The sequence below is a fragment of the Mustela nivalis genome (assembly GCF_964662115.1).
Source record: "Mustela nivalis genome assembly, chromosome: 15".
In the NCBI taxonomy this organism is placed as follows: Eukaryota; Metazoa; Chordata; class Mammalia; order Carnivora; family Mustelidae; genus Mustela; species Mustela nivalis.
In genome coordinates, this window is record NC_139034.1 from 32,797,381 (window position 1) to 32,812,731 (window position 15,351).

General features: G+C 40.7%; 1 long non-coding RNA gene across 1 annotated transcript; it reads right to left on the reverse strand.

Moving 5' to 3' along the window:
• Nucleotides 1-491: 491 nt before the first annotated feature.
• Nucleotides 492-14,870, reverse strand: LOC309848672. The gene is made up of 2 exons (XR_014303200.1): nucleotides 14,683-14,870; nucleotides 492-2,620 (listed from the first exon to the last, which is right to left on the reverse strand). It is a non-coding gene; the product is annotated as an uncharacterized lncRNA (long non-coding RNA).
• Between the last annotated feature and the right edge of the window lie 481 nt (nucleotides 14,871-15,351).

The following is a 15,351-nucleotide window of genomic DNA, read 5'->3' on the forward strand; positions in this document are numbered from 1 at the left end:
TTCTCCCTCTCCCTCTGCTCACCACCCTGTCCATGTGGATGCCTGTGCATGCGTGTGCGCCTGCGCGCTCTCTCTCTCTCTCTCTCTCTTGCACAGTCCTCTCTCAAATAAATACATAAATAATCTTAAAAAAAACAAAACAAACAGTTTGAGAAAGAGATGATCACTCGTGTGGGTGGGAGGGTCATATGACCCAAAATGATGCCCACGGATTCATCAGGAGCTCTGCACCAATACTCAGTTTTCTTTCTGGGCTGCTTTTTAGTGGGATTCTAGAAGTGCGACTGAGGCCTCTCTTTTTGTTCTTGCTTAGAAATCATTAATTGGGAAAGGACTGGTATTTTGCAATTGCAAATGTCTCCGCAAAATGAATGTGAAATTTAAGGCTTTGTGTGTGAGTATTTGGATGGGGTTGAGTTGTCATTCACGATACATTGTAAATCTCAAATAAATAGAAACTGTAGCTAATATAAAAGGCACGACTAAGTTGTAGGTATTATTGAGTATATTACTTCAAATACCAGTTTTATCTTTTATGATTAGCGCTTCCTATGTCGTGATTAAGTAATCTTAATTAACCTCTAAATCACAAAGGTATTCTCTTATGTATGTCTTAAAGTAGGATTTCTATTGTTCTACCTTAAGGTCTGTTCACCTTAAAGTCTGTGATCCTTCTCAAGTTAATTCTGTGTATTGTGTGAAGTAAAGGTCCAGGTTTAGTTATATGCCACACGGTATCAAACTGTCCAAGCACCAGTTACACGAAAGGGTCATCTTTCTCCCACTGAACTTCAGTGGCTGCTTTGTTGCCAATCAAGGGGCCAAGTGGCCATGTGCATCTGAGTCTGTTCAGACTCTCTTCTGTTCTATTGATCTATCAGTCAATGAAAGTCTTGAGTATTAGCTTGTGCATTATACTGTCTTTCTGAGGTTGGAAGAGAAGTAAGTTTAATGCAGCTTAACAGAGTAAATTATAAAGCCATACACTGGATGCTTCCTGTGTACTGGACTTTATGCTCAGGACTTTACACTTATCATGTCACTTATACTATGCAGTGGCATGTGGATATGCTATATTGATGAAACAAAGGCTTGACAACTCCTGTGTTTCTCTTTGCAATATCAATTTAAATGCAACTTTCCTTCATATCTCTAAATCATCCAAACCAAGGCACGATGGTCCTTTTTGAAGAAGCAAATGTTCTTGGCTTGATGTTGACCTCGAGAAATGGAGAGGTCAGTCCTGCTCAAGACATTGGGAAAAAGGAACTTCAAAGCTTCTTTGTAAATAAGTGCACACGGAGAGCAGGACGAGACAGGGAGTTCTGAGCTGAAAGTGCAGTGAGTCTGAGTAATGGGAGTAATGGTCCAGAACAAGCAAAGGGCGCAGAAAGAATGATGAAGAATGTTGTCACATTGTTCTCTGCTTGGGCTATTACATCCCCCCAGGAAAACACAGAGCTATTTGAAGATGGAAAAGAGCTTGATGTACGCCCTCCAGCCACTCCCTTGCCTTCTTCCAGGCTCTGAAAAAAACTCCATGGTGGATGCTTACAAGTGATTCTGTTCAGCTTTGCTACTCAAAGTGTTGTCTGCAGCTCAGCAGTTCTTGTAGCACCTCAGAGCTTGTTGTAGCATCTGGGGCTCAGCCTGAGAACTACTGGGTTAGACTCTGCCATTTTTCAACACTCAAGGGGATTCCCATGCACATGAAAGTTGGACAAGTTAAGACATTAATATCAGCAAGGAAGGGAAATGCAAACATCCCCAAGGTTCCCAACCTGATCATGTCCCATTGTTCAGAACCCTGTAATTGCTCCCCAGCCCTCAGGCCAAGGCTCTAACACCTTAATGTGGCTTTAGACTCTCACCTCCAGCCTCCTCCCCTCACTCTTCACTCTTGTGTTCCCTGCCAAGATCAACCTAGAGCAGTGACAGGAAACTCCTAGGCTTTCCTTTTCTTCTTTGGGTTGCACTATTTCTGCTCATTGAAACTGGACTGTCTTAAAGCCAAAGAAATACAGCACGAGTTAGGAACAATGGCCATAAGAAAAGAGGCCCCATGGCCCAGAGGAGCCCAGTGAATGTGCATATAGCTCTGTTCGTGGTTGAATTCAAGAAGCAGAGGCCTCCCCGGGAGGACTCTTAAGTCAGCAACTTTCAATTAATGATATTGTTCAAGGGACCTTTTTGTTTACACTGGGTTTGATTCTCTGACAGAAGCTCCAACTCCAACAGGACTCTTGGGAGCCCTTTTCAGTAGACCAACTGTGGTAATGATTCGTTGAAACACTCTACTTGTCTCTCCTTCTGCAAACAGGCCTAGTGTTGCATGTTGTACGAGATAGGGGTGTCAGCTGTGTTGACAAGAATGTCTCAGGCTCTCTCACCAGCCAGCCTGAAGAGCTTCCTCACACCACAGAGTAGAAATGAAGCTTCCTTTTGTGAGGGAAGTCACTATTGTCTGCTAAGACTGATGTTGATTTTTAAATAGAATCTACATTTTCTCTGGAAGCAGAAGAGAGAACCAGGTATTATCTTCACACATTTCTCTGTTACTTCAAGTTGGTATAATTTAACTACCAATTTCTTGATAGCAGAGGCATTCATTCACAACTAGCTAGAAAAAGAGAGAGAGATGGTTATCCTTAAAGTTCCAGGCAATCCAAGATACACCAATCATGGCTCACAGACTCTGTATTTTGTCAAAATTTATTTATTCAGCAGATATTTTTAAGAGCTTCTATTATGTTCAAAGCACTTTAATAATTAGAGGGAAAAAATTAAGATATTTCCAGTGGAATCCAGGAAACCACTTGGTTTACTGCCTTGCTGCTCCAAAAACTGCATTTCATCAGTGCAACCAAAATCACTCAGTCTCTTGGGGTCTGTAACTTAAAACAACACAAATTTATTATCATGCAGTTCTGGAGGTCAAAAGCCTAAAAGGGGTCTCACAAAGTAAAAAGGTGTCAGAAGAGCTGTGTTCCTTCTGGAGGCTCTACAGAAGAATCTATTTCCTTCCTTGTCTCTTCCAGCTTCTAGAGACTGCCTTCATTCTTTGGCTCCTGTCCTGTTCTCATCTTCAAAGCCAAAAATGGCTGGCTGGATCTCTGTCCTGTTGCATCACTTGGACTCTCCTGCCTCCCTTGTTTCCTTATAAGCACCCTTGTGATTACACTGGGACATGTGAATGGTTCGGGATAATCTCATCTCCAAGTCAGTTGATCAGCAACCTCAATTCTCTCGGCAACCTACATTCCCCTGATGCCACGTAACATGACATAAAAGGTTCTGGGGATAAGGATGTGGATGTCTTTGAGGGACAATTGCTCTCCCTTTTATAACTTGCTGGAGTTGATTTAATATTAAAATTAGTGATCAAATTCACTGGAGATTACTATGTAAGGAGGAATGATCATTTATTACTATTTACTATGACAAATTTAACTTTGGGGGAATCGAGTAGGTGGGAATGCCCATGTTGTCTGGTTAGCATCTTCCTTGCCTGTAGGCAAATTGATACAGAAAATCTACTTTTAAATAGAAGCCAGCATGAAGGGCATGAAATTAGAGCATCAAATCAAGATGAATGGCTTAATGGCTGCTGGTTGGTATTCACTTACTGGCACATTAAAAGATTGTAACTTAATGTGGCAAAATAATTGATTGAGGACTTTATTTGTATTTTGTTATTCGTGATAATTTCTTGGAAAATGCACTTGTTTTATTCTTCATGCTTTGTGGAAAAATCCAAATGACCAAGACCACTGTTCTCCCATCTCCCTGAAGGAGGTCAGTAGGCCTTTACGTATCTCAGGGTGGAATTAGGAGATTTTTGTGTTTAACTTAATTGTGATGGTGTGTTATGGCAAGCAGAGAGGCAGAGGGTGTCTGAGTGGGAAGTGACTTCTTCAAAGAGAAGAGTGTATTAGTTTTAAATGGGAAGGGCAGAGAAGGTCTTGAGAGAGGCACAGACTCTCTGAAGGGGCAGCATTTGAATGTTGAGTGACTGAATCCCTAAGAGCTTGGCGAAGGACCTTCATACCCACCCTTGACATACAGTGATGGGACTGTTCAAATCAATAGTTTTCAAAAATGAGAATCTCTGCAGTGACCTTGATAGAAGAAACCAGAAATCTTTCCTCAGATGTTACCTAGGTACCTGAGCTCTTGAAAAACTCTAAGGTGGGGATGAGGCTCTCCAGCACATGGCAGATTTTTCTTGCTATTTTTTCAAGTAGGGATACAGAGTCAACTTAATTTGATTTAGAAAAAAATTTAGAAAAACAAGGTAACATTTTTTGGTATCCAAGTTATAGAGAAATATTTCTACCAGCCACACAGGATTTAATATAGGTGTTTCAGCCTTTCTTTTTCAAACACTCCATGTGGAAATGATGTTAGGAATTGTCTAAACATGGCTAGAAGGCTACCAGAAAGGCTAATGAAATGTCACGCAAGAAACACGAAAGTATCAGGTCAGTGCTAAGAAGTCAATGTGAAAAATATAAGTTGTGGTAGATGGCTTGGGGTATAAAAGTAGGAAAATATGAAGGATGTTCCCAGAGCAATTGGTGACCATTGAGGGTCTTAGGGTAATTGAAGCACGAGTAAGAGAAGAGACTGTAAATTGGGTTCAGATCACCATAGAGAACACTTTAAATGTCCACTAAGAAACCAAATGTCAGAAGCTTCAAGTGTTCCCAAACAAGAGATAATCTTAGCCTGATGTCTTTCTCTTCTGTGGGGTGGCATTCAAATCACACCCCACACGCTACACGAGCAGTTAACAAATACATGGAACACCAGAAACATGTGAAGCACAGGACCAGGCCCGTGCAAGGAGATTGTGGGGGAGGAAGTTCAGAATGGACAAAGGTCCTCCTGGGTCCACAGTCTAGAGTGCAAGACAGATTATAAACAACTTAATATTTTTGTTCTAGAGGGGGAGGAGCAAGATGGCGGAAGAGTAGGAGATCAAAATATCATCAGGTCCCAGGAGTTCAGCTAGATAGTTATCAAACCATTCTGAACACCTACAATCTCAACAGGAGATCAAAGAGAAGAAATGCAGCAATTCTAGGAACAGAAAATCAACCACTTTCCAGAAGGTAGAATGTGTGGAGAAGTGAATCCAAGGTGATGTATGTAAAGAGACACCACGGGAGTAAGGGCTGGCTCCCGGTAAGTGAGAGAGCTGCAGAGCACAAAATCGGAACTTTTAGAAATCTGCTCCACTGAGGGACATTGTTCCAGAGGCTAAGGGTGGGGGGAGCCCTTGATGGGACAGTGTGGTCTCAGGACCCATGGGGTCACAGAAAGACCAGGGGTGTCTGAGTGTGTCAGAGCCCCCTGGTATCAGAGTGGGGAAGTTGACTATAGAGACAGAGCAGAGCAGTGGGCTCTCAGCTTGGAGTTACTTTAAACGACCGAGATCTAAGGCACAGTCGGCCACTACTCTTCCATCAGGGACCCCACAAGTAGCAGATCCAGGGAGACTCACCTTCCTCCTCTGGGAGGAGCAGCACAGGAGCAGGCTGCAGGAATCGGCTGGGTTTGGAGACTCCAAAGGGGGCTGTGTGCCAGGGATAGAAATGCTTGGTCACAGGCCAGGTGAGCATGGAGCATGGCTGGAAACCAGGGAGAGGGGAGGGATTGACTGTTTTTCTCTGAGGGCACATTGAGGAGTGGGGCCCTGGGCTCTCGGCTCCTACAGGGCTGGAGATTAGGAGGCTGCCTTTTCATTTTCGTCCTCTAGAGCTCTATGGAAAGCGTTCAGGGAACAAAAGCTCCTGAGAACGAACCCAAGCAGATTATTTAGCCAGGCCTCGAGCAAGGGCAGTGCAATTCCACCTCCCACAAAAACATTTGAGAATCACTGCAACAGGCCCCTTCCCCAGAAGTGCAGGAAGAACATCAGCCAAGACCAAGATCAATTAATGAGAACTGGAGAACTCCAGAGCTAGGGGAAAGCAACACAAAGAATTCATGGCTTTTTCCCCATGATTATTTAATCTTTCAAAGTGAAATTTTTAAAATTTTATTTTTTAATTCTATTTTTAAACTTTCCCTCTTTCCTATTTTAACCTTTTTAAACTATTTTATCAATGTCTTTTTTAAAATATTTTTCCCTGATATGAGGAAGTGGTGATGCAACATGGGGGCTTAAGTGGGTAGGAGAAGAATCAATGAAACAAGATGGGATTGGGAGGGAGACAAACCATAAGTGACTCTTAATCTCACAAAACAAACTGAGGGTTGCTGGGAGGGAGGGGGTTTGGGAGAAGGGAGTGGGGTTATGGACATTGGGGAGGGTATGTGCTTTGGTGAGTGCTGTGAAGTGTGTAAACCTGGTGATTCACAGACCTGTACCCCTGGGGATAAAAATATATGTTTATAAAAATATTTTTTAAATTGTCATTGCTATAGTCATATTCTATCCCTTCATTGTATTTAACCTTATTTTTTGTATACATATAGGGATTTTTCCTTTAAAATTTTGGGATACAGTTTCTTCTAATAGATCAAAATATGCCTGAAATCTAGCACATGGCTTTTTTCTAGTGTTCAGCCTGATCACATTCTTTCCTCTTTTTTTTTTCTTTTTCCAACCAACTTCTTATCTTATTAATTCCTTTTTTAGAATCTTTTAAAATTTTCATCTTTACAGTCATATTCCATCAATTCATTGTGTTTATCCTTATTTTTGTGTATATATATAAGTTTTTCTTTCTTTAAAATTTTGGGATGTAGCTTCTTTTAACAGACCAAAATATACCCCAAATCAAGTGTGTGGCTCTGTTCTATTCACCAGTTTAAAAAATATATATATACATTATTTTTTCACCCTTTTTCTATCCCTGGTTTCGGCTCTTTTCTGATTTGGTTAGTGTATATTTTTCTGTGGTCGTTGCTACCCTTTTAGTATTTTGTTCTCTCATTCATCTGTTCTTATCTGGATAAAATGACAGGGTGGAAAAACTCACCTCAAAAAAAAAAAAAAAAGAACTGGAGGCAGTACTGATAGCTAGGGACCTAATTAATACAGACATCAGTAATATGTCAGAACTAAATTTCAGAATGACGATTATCAAGGTGCTAGCTGGGCTCAAAAATAAAAGAAGCATGGAAGATACTAGAGAATCCCTTTCTGGAGAAATAAAAGAACAAAATCTAACAAAGGTGAAATCAAAAAGGCTATTAATGATAGGCAATAAAAAATGGAGGCTATGACTGCTAGGATAATGTGGTAGAAGAGAGAATTAGTGATATAGAAGAACAAATGATGGAGTATAAAGCTGAGCAACAGAGAGACAAAAAACTACTGGACCACGAGGGGAGAATTAGAGAGATAAGCAATACCACAAGATAAAACAATATTAGACTAATTGGGATCCCAGAAGAAGAAGAAGAAAGAGAGAGAGGGGCAGAAGGTATATTGAAGCAAATTATAGCAAATTCACTAATTTGGCAAAGGGAACAAGCATCAAAATCCAGGAGGCATGAAGAAAACCCCTCTTAATCAATAAAAATAGGTCCATCCCCCCCTCATCTAATAGTAAAAGTTACAAGTCTCAGAGACAAAGGGAAAATCCTAAAAGCATCTCAAGACAAGAAGTAACATACAATGGTAGAAATATTAGATTGGCAACAGACCTATCCACAGAGACCTGGCAGGCCAGAAAGGACTGGCATGATATATTCAGAGCACTAAACGAGAAAAATATGCAGCCAAGAATACTATATTCAGCTAGGCTGTCATTGAAAATAGGAGAGATAAAAAGCTTCCAGGACAAACAAAAACTTAAAGAATTTGTAAACATCAAACCAGACTTATAGAAAATATTGAAGGGGTCCTCTAAGCAAAGAGAGAGCCTAAATAAACAGACCAGAAAGGAACAGAGACAATAGACAGTAACAATCACCTTACAGGCAATACAATGGCACTAAAGTCATATCTTCCAAGTTACCCTGAATGTAAATGGGCTAAATGCCCCAGTCAAAGGATACAGGGTATCAGATGGATGAGAAAACAAGACCCATCGATATGCTGTTGGCAAGAAACTCATTTTAGACCCAAAGACACCTCCATATTTAAAGTGAGGGGGTGGATGGGATGCCTGGGTGGCTCAGTTGGTTAAGCAGCTGCCTTCGGCTCAGGTCATGATCCCAGCGTCCTGGGATCGAGTCCCACACCGGGATCCTTGCTCTGCAGGGAGCCTGCTTCTCTCTCTGACTCTGCCCTCCACTCTGTCTGCCTGTGCTCGCTCTCGCTCGCTCTCTCTCTGAGAAAATAAAAAAAAAAATCTTAAAGTGAGGGGGTGGAAAACAATTTACCATGCTAAATGGACATCAGATGGAAGCTGCAGTGGCAATCCTTATATCAGATAAACTAGATTTTAAGCCAAAGCCTTTAATAAGAGATGACTATACCATAATTAAAGGGTCTATCCAACAAGAAGATCTAGCAATTTTAAATATCTATGCCCTAACATGGGAACAGTAAATTATATAAACCAGTTAATAACAAAATCAAAGAAACACATCTATAATAATAAATTACAGTAGGGGTCTTTTACACCCCCCCTCACTGAAACGGATGAATTATCTGAGCAAAAGATTGACAAGGAAATAAAGGCTTTAAATGACACACTGGACCAGATGGACACAGATATATTCAGAACATCCCATCCCAAAGCAACAGAATACACATTCCTCTCTAGAGTACATGGAACATTCTGCAGAATAGATCACATCCTGGGTCACAAATCAGGTCTTAACTGGTACCAAAATATTGGGATCATTCCTGGCATTTTTTTCAGACCACAATGCATTGAAACTAGAACTCAGTCACAAGAGGAGAGTTGGAAAGAACTCAAATACATGGAGGCTAAAGAGCATCCTACTAAAAAATGAATGGGTCAACCAGGAAATTAAAGAAGAATTGAAAAAATTCATGGAAACAAATGACAATGAAAGCACAACTGTTCAAAATCTTTGGGACAGAGCAAAGGCAGTCCTCGGAGGAAAGGATATAGTGATCAAGACTTTCTCAAGAAACAAGAAAGGTCTCAAGTACACAACCTAACACTACACCTAAAGGAGCTAGAGAAAGAAGAGCAAAGAAAGCCTAAACCCAGCAGAAGAAGAGAAATCATAAAGATCAGAGCAGAAATCAATGAAATAGAAACCAAAAAAACAGTAGAACAAATCAATGAAACTAGGAGCTGGTTCTTTGAAAGAATTAATAAAATTGATAATCCCCTGGCCAGACTTATCTAAAAGAAAAGAGAAAGGACCCAAATAAATAAAATCATGAATGAAAGAGGAGGGATCACAACCAACACCAAAGAAATACAAACAATTATAAGAACATATTATGAGCAACTCTACCAGAAAATTTGACAATCTGGAAGAAATGGATGCATTCCTAGAGACATATAAACTACCAACATTGAACCAGAAAGAAATAGAAAACCTGTACAGACCCATAACCAGTAAGGAGATTGAAGCAGTCATCAAAAAGCTCCCAGAAAACAAGAGCCCAGGGCCAGATGGTTTCCCAGGGGGAATTCTACCAAACATTTACAGAAGAATTAATACCTACTCTCCTGAAACTGTTCCAAAAAAACAGAAATGGAAGGAAAACTTCCAAACTCATTTTATGAGGCCAGCATTACCTTGATCCCCAAACTAGATAAAGACCCCATCAAAAAGGAAAATTTCAGACCAATATCCTTCATGAACATGGATGCAAAAATTCTCACCAAAATACTAGCCAATAGGACCCAATAGTACATTAAAAGGATATTCACCACGACCAAGTGGGATTTATTCCTGGGTGCAAGGTTGGGTCAACATCCATAAATCAATCAATGTGATACAATACATTAATAAAAGGAAGAACAAGAACCATAGGATACTCTAAATAGATGCTGAAATGTATTTTACAAAGTACAGCATCCTTTCTTCATCAAAACTCTTCATAGTGTAGGGATAGAGGGTACGTTCCTTATTATCATAAAACCATTTATGGAAAAACCCACAGCTAATATCATTCTCAATGGGGAAAAACTGAGAGCTTTTCCCCTAAGGTCAGCAATGTGGCAGGGATGTCCACTATCACCACTGCTATTCAACATAATACTAGAAGTCCTATCTTCAGCAATCAGACAACAAAAAGAAATAGAAAGCATCTGAATTGGCAAAGAAGTCAAACTCTCACCCTTTGCAGATGATATGATACTTCATGTGGAAAACCCAAAAGACTCCATGCCAAAACTGCTAGAACTCATACAGGAATTCAATGAAGTGTCAGGATATAAAATCAATGCACAGAAATCAGTTGCATTTCTATACACCAACAGCAAGACAGAAGAAAGAAATTAAGGAATTGATCCCATTTACACCTGCACCCAAAACCATAAGATACCTAGCAATAAACCTAACCAAAGAGGCAAAGAATCTGTGCTCAGAAAACTATAAAGTATTCATGAAAGAAATGGAGGAAGACACAAAGAAATGGAAAAACTTTCCATGCTCATGGATTGGAAGAACAAATATTGTGAAAACGTCTATGCCACCTAAAGCAATCTACACATTTAGTGCAATCCCTATCAAAATACCACCAATTTTTTTCAAAGAAATGGGACAAATAATCCTAAACTTTATATGGAACCAGAAAAGACACTGAATAGTCAGAGAAATGTTGAGAAAGAAAACTAAAGTTGAAGACATCACATTCCAGACTTTGAGCTATATTACAAAGCTGTCCTCATCAAGACAGTATGATACTGGCATAAAAATAGACACATAGATCAATGAAACAGAATAGAGAGCCCAGAAATTGACCCTCAACCCTATGGTTAACTAACCTTCGACAAAGCAGGAAAGAATGTCCGATGGAAAAAAGACAGTCTCTTCAAGAAATAGTGTTGGGAAAATTGAACAGCCACATCCAGAAGAATGAAACTGGACCATTTCCTCATACCACATGTAAAAATAAACTCAAAATGGATGAAAGACCTCTATGTGAGACAGGAATCCATCAAAATCCTTGAGGAGAACGCAGGCAGCAACTTCTTCGACCTCTGCCACAGCAACTTCTTCCTAGAAACATTGCCAAAGGCAAAGGACACAAGGGCAAAAATGAACTTATAAAGGGACTTAAAATGGGACTCATAAAGATCAAAAGCTTTTGCATAGCAAAGGAAACAGTCAACAAAACCAAAAGAAAACTGACAGAATGGGAGAAGATATTTGCAAATGACATATCAGATAAAGGGCTAGTATACAAAATCTATAAAGAACTTATCAAACTCAACACCCAAAGAACAAATAATCCAATCAAGAAATGGGCAGAAGACATGAACAGACATTTCTGCAAAGAAGACATCCAGATGGCTAACAGACACATGAGTAAGTGCTCAGCATCACTCAGCAGAAGGGAAATACACATCAAAACCACAGTGAGATACCACCTCACACCAGTCAGAATGGCTAAAATTTACAAATCAGGAAATGATAGATGTTGGCAAGGATGCGGAAAAAGGGGAACCCTCCTACACTGTTGGTGGAAATGCAAGCTGGTGCAGCCAGTCTGGAAACAGTATGGAGGTTCCTCAAAGAGTTGAAAATAGATCTACCCTATGACCCAGCAATTGCACTACTGGGTATTTACCCTGAAGATACAAATGTAGCGATGCAAAGAGGCACGTGCACCCGAATGTTTATAGCGGCAATGTCCACAAGAGCCAAACTATGGGAAGAACCTAGATGTCCATCAACAGAAGAATGGATAAAGAAGATGTGGTATATATATATGTATACACACACACACACACACACACACACACACACACACACACTAGAATATTATGCAGCCATCAAACCCCCAAAATCTTGCCATATACAATGATGTGGATGGAACTAGAGGGTATTATGTTAAGTGAAATAAGTCAGTCAGAGAAAGACAGTTATCATATGATCTGTCTGATACAAGCAATTTGAGAGGCAAGGTGGGGATCATGGGGAGTAGGGATGGAAAAAGTGAAACAAGATGGGATCAGGAGGGAGACAAACTATAAGAGACTCTTAATCCCAGGAAACAAACTGAGGGTTGCTGGGGGGTTGGAGGGAGGGATAGGGTGGCTGGGTTATGGACATTGGAGATGTATGTGCTATGGTGAGTGCTGTGAATTATGTAAGCCTGATGATTCACAGACCTGTACTCCTGAAGCAAATAATACATTAAATGTTAATATAAAATATTTTTTAGCTCTAACAGCAGATTGCTGTGTACCATTGCATTCATGTGAGACCCCAAGTTTTTTTTGTATACCATGTTTCTTGTGAAAATAGACCACAGGACAGGTGAACCTTCTGGTTCTACTGGCCCAGCTAAGGCCATCTTCAAAGAAGAAGTGAGAACTGTGTACTGGGGAGAGGAGGAGGGGGACAAGGGACAAGGTTTACTGATTATCTGTCCAGCCAAGATCACATGCATTTCATCTTGTCATTTCCACTAGAACAGGCTAGGGGTCAGGGTGTGCCTGAGGCAGTGAGATTGTGTGTCTGGTATTCCTGGTTGACTGGAAACAACAACACTGTCCCCCAAGTCCACAGTCCTTTTACTTGTTACAAAAGGAAGAACAGGACTGAAATGGAATCACTTGCTCCCACAAGAGGAAGAAAATGAACCAAGACTTCATTATGGTTTCGGCTCTGCCTGGGAAGGTGTCCTTCAACTGGTCAATCTGGAAGGAACTGAGCAGGGCTAGTGAGGTTAGTCTACATGAGAAATCCCAGCCTTCTTCCCAGAGGAAAGTGATCTTGCTGCAAATAAGCCTTCCTTTGTCTTTGACTTAAAAACCTTCCAATTTCATCCAGACTGAGCTCCCTTCTGTTTGCGGGAGAGGCTGCTGCCTGATTCGTGAATCACTGAATCAAGTAAATTAGATCTTTAAATGTACTCGGTTAAATTTAGTTTTTTTTTTTTTTTAAACCTGTGTCAGCTTCCTTTCTCTCTGAAAGGTAAGGAGCCTCTTGCAGGAGGTGGCATTTCTGAATATGCCCTCCGCAGACCCCAAGCTACCTTCCACCAGCAGAAGCAAGTAGTAAATTGGCAGGATTGCTCTTCCTTCTCAAGGAGGAGTGCAAACAACTCCAAAGCTAGGCCCTGGCACCCCTAAAGGAAAGCAAAATGAGGTGAGACAAAACAGGCAGAAGACATGAATTGATGTTTCTGCAAGAAGACATCCAAATGGCCAACAGAGACACATCAAAAAGTGCTCAACATCACCAAGCATCGGGAAAATACATATCAAAACCACAGTGAGAAACCACCTCATCCCAGTCCGAACGGCTAAAATTAACAAGTCAGGAAATGACAGGTGTTGGCGAGGATGCCGAGAAAGGGGAACCCTCCTCCACAGCTGGTGGGAATGCAAGCTGGTGCAGCCACTCTGGAAAACAGCATGGAAGTTCCTCAAAAAGTAGAAAATAGAGCTACCCTATGACCCAGAAATTGCACTACTGAATATTTACCCTAAAGGTACAAATGTAGTGATCTGAAGAGGCACATGCACCCGAATGTTTATAGCAGCAATGTCCACAATAGCCAAACTATGGAAAGAACCTACATGTCCTTCAATAGATGAATGGATAAAGAAGATATGGTATGTAATACAACAGAATATTATGCAGTCATCAAAAAACCTGCAATCTTGCCATTTGCAACAATATGAATGGAACTAGAGGGTATTATGCTAAGTGAAATAAGTCAATCAGAGAAAGTCAGTTAACATATGATCTCAATGATATGAAAAATTGGAGAAACAAGACAGAGCATTATAGGGAAAGAGAGGGAAAATGAAACAAGATGAAACCAGAGAGGGAGACAAACTATAAGAGACTCAATCTCAGGAAACAAACTCAGGGTTGCTGGGGAGTGGGAGGGAGGGATAGGGTGGTTGGGTTATGGACATTGGGGAGGGTGCTATGGTGAGTGCTGTGAATTGTGTAAGACTAATGAACCACAGACTGTATCCCTGAAGCAAATAATACATTATATGTCAATTTAAAAAAATAAGTGAGTTTCCATGGGCAGAAGCCATCTCTTAGCACATTGCTTTCACTTGGGCTTTTACTCCAAAGAAGTATTACATCATGATAATAGATCTTAAATACATATATGTAATATATATACTTATATATAATATGTATTTTTTACTATAACACATATTATACTTAGAATACACATTACACATATATAACATTATAATGTATATATTTTCAATATATATTTACATGCATGCACACATACCTATATAGTTTATTATGGTAAAATATAGAGAGCATAAAGTTTACTGTTTCAACTACTTGTAGGTATACACTTCAGGGCCATTAAGTCCATCTGCAAATATGTGCAACCATCACCACTATCCATCTCCAGAACTTTCTTCTCATCCCAAACAGGAAGTGCACCCATCAAACACTAATTCCCCACTTCTCCTCCTCCCGTCCCTAGTCCCCTCTATTTTATTTTCGGTCTCGAAGAATTTGTCTGTTTAGGTTCCTCATGTACGGGTCATCATACGAATTTGTCCTCTTGTGGATAGCGGATGTTTCCGACAGACAGAAGGGAGGAAAAGAAAGTGAGAGAAGCCAGATGCAGCTTACCTTGGGTCTTTTACTACCTGTTGCATGTGTTGACTTCCCTGCCACTGCGGGATCATCCTTCCTTCCCTAGTGATACCACCGGCGTCGTGGTATCACTAGGCTCCTCTCCGGAGCTGATTATGCCCCTCATCTTGTTTCCCTCCTGTTTTTGCCCAGAGACTGGTTTCTCCTTTGTTGACTTGTTAGCTGGGCTGAAAAACAGGGGCGCATCCTCACTCGTGGCACAAATCATGGATAGTGGTGATGGTTGCACATTATTGCAAACAGAATTAATGGCACAATTTGAATTGTAAACCTACCAGTAGTTGAAACAGTAAATTTGATGCTCTTGTGAGGTCTGGATGGGTTGGGGCAGGCAGCTGCCAGGCCTCTAGTCTCCTATGAGGCTGTCTTGGCCACAATGGAGCCTTGTGTGTGACTAGTGCGTACTGGGAACAATCCTGACCAGCTGAAGTGGTGAGTTGTTCCTGAGGCTGTCACTGCCCTTGGGCCCTGGGGAGTGGAGCATCCTGTGACCTGGAAGATGACATTCCCATGAAAAAGAAAACCAGCCTCTGCTTTTCCAGAGTGGTTTTCAGCTAGTACTTATCAGTAACTTTTTCAGAATTGAACAATTGGCTAGGCAGTCTTGGAAAGTCCATCCTCAGCATTTAATACTTGGGAAATTCT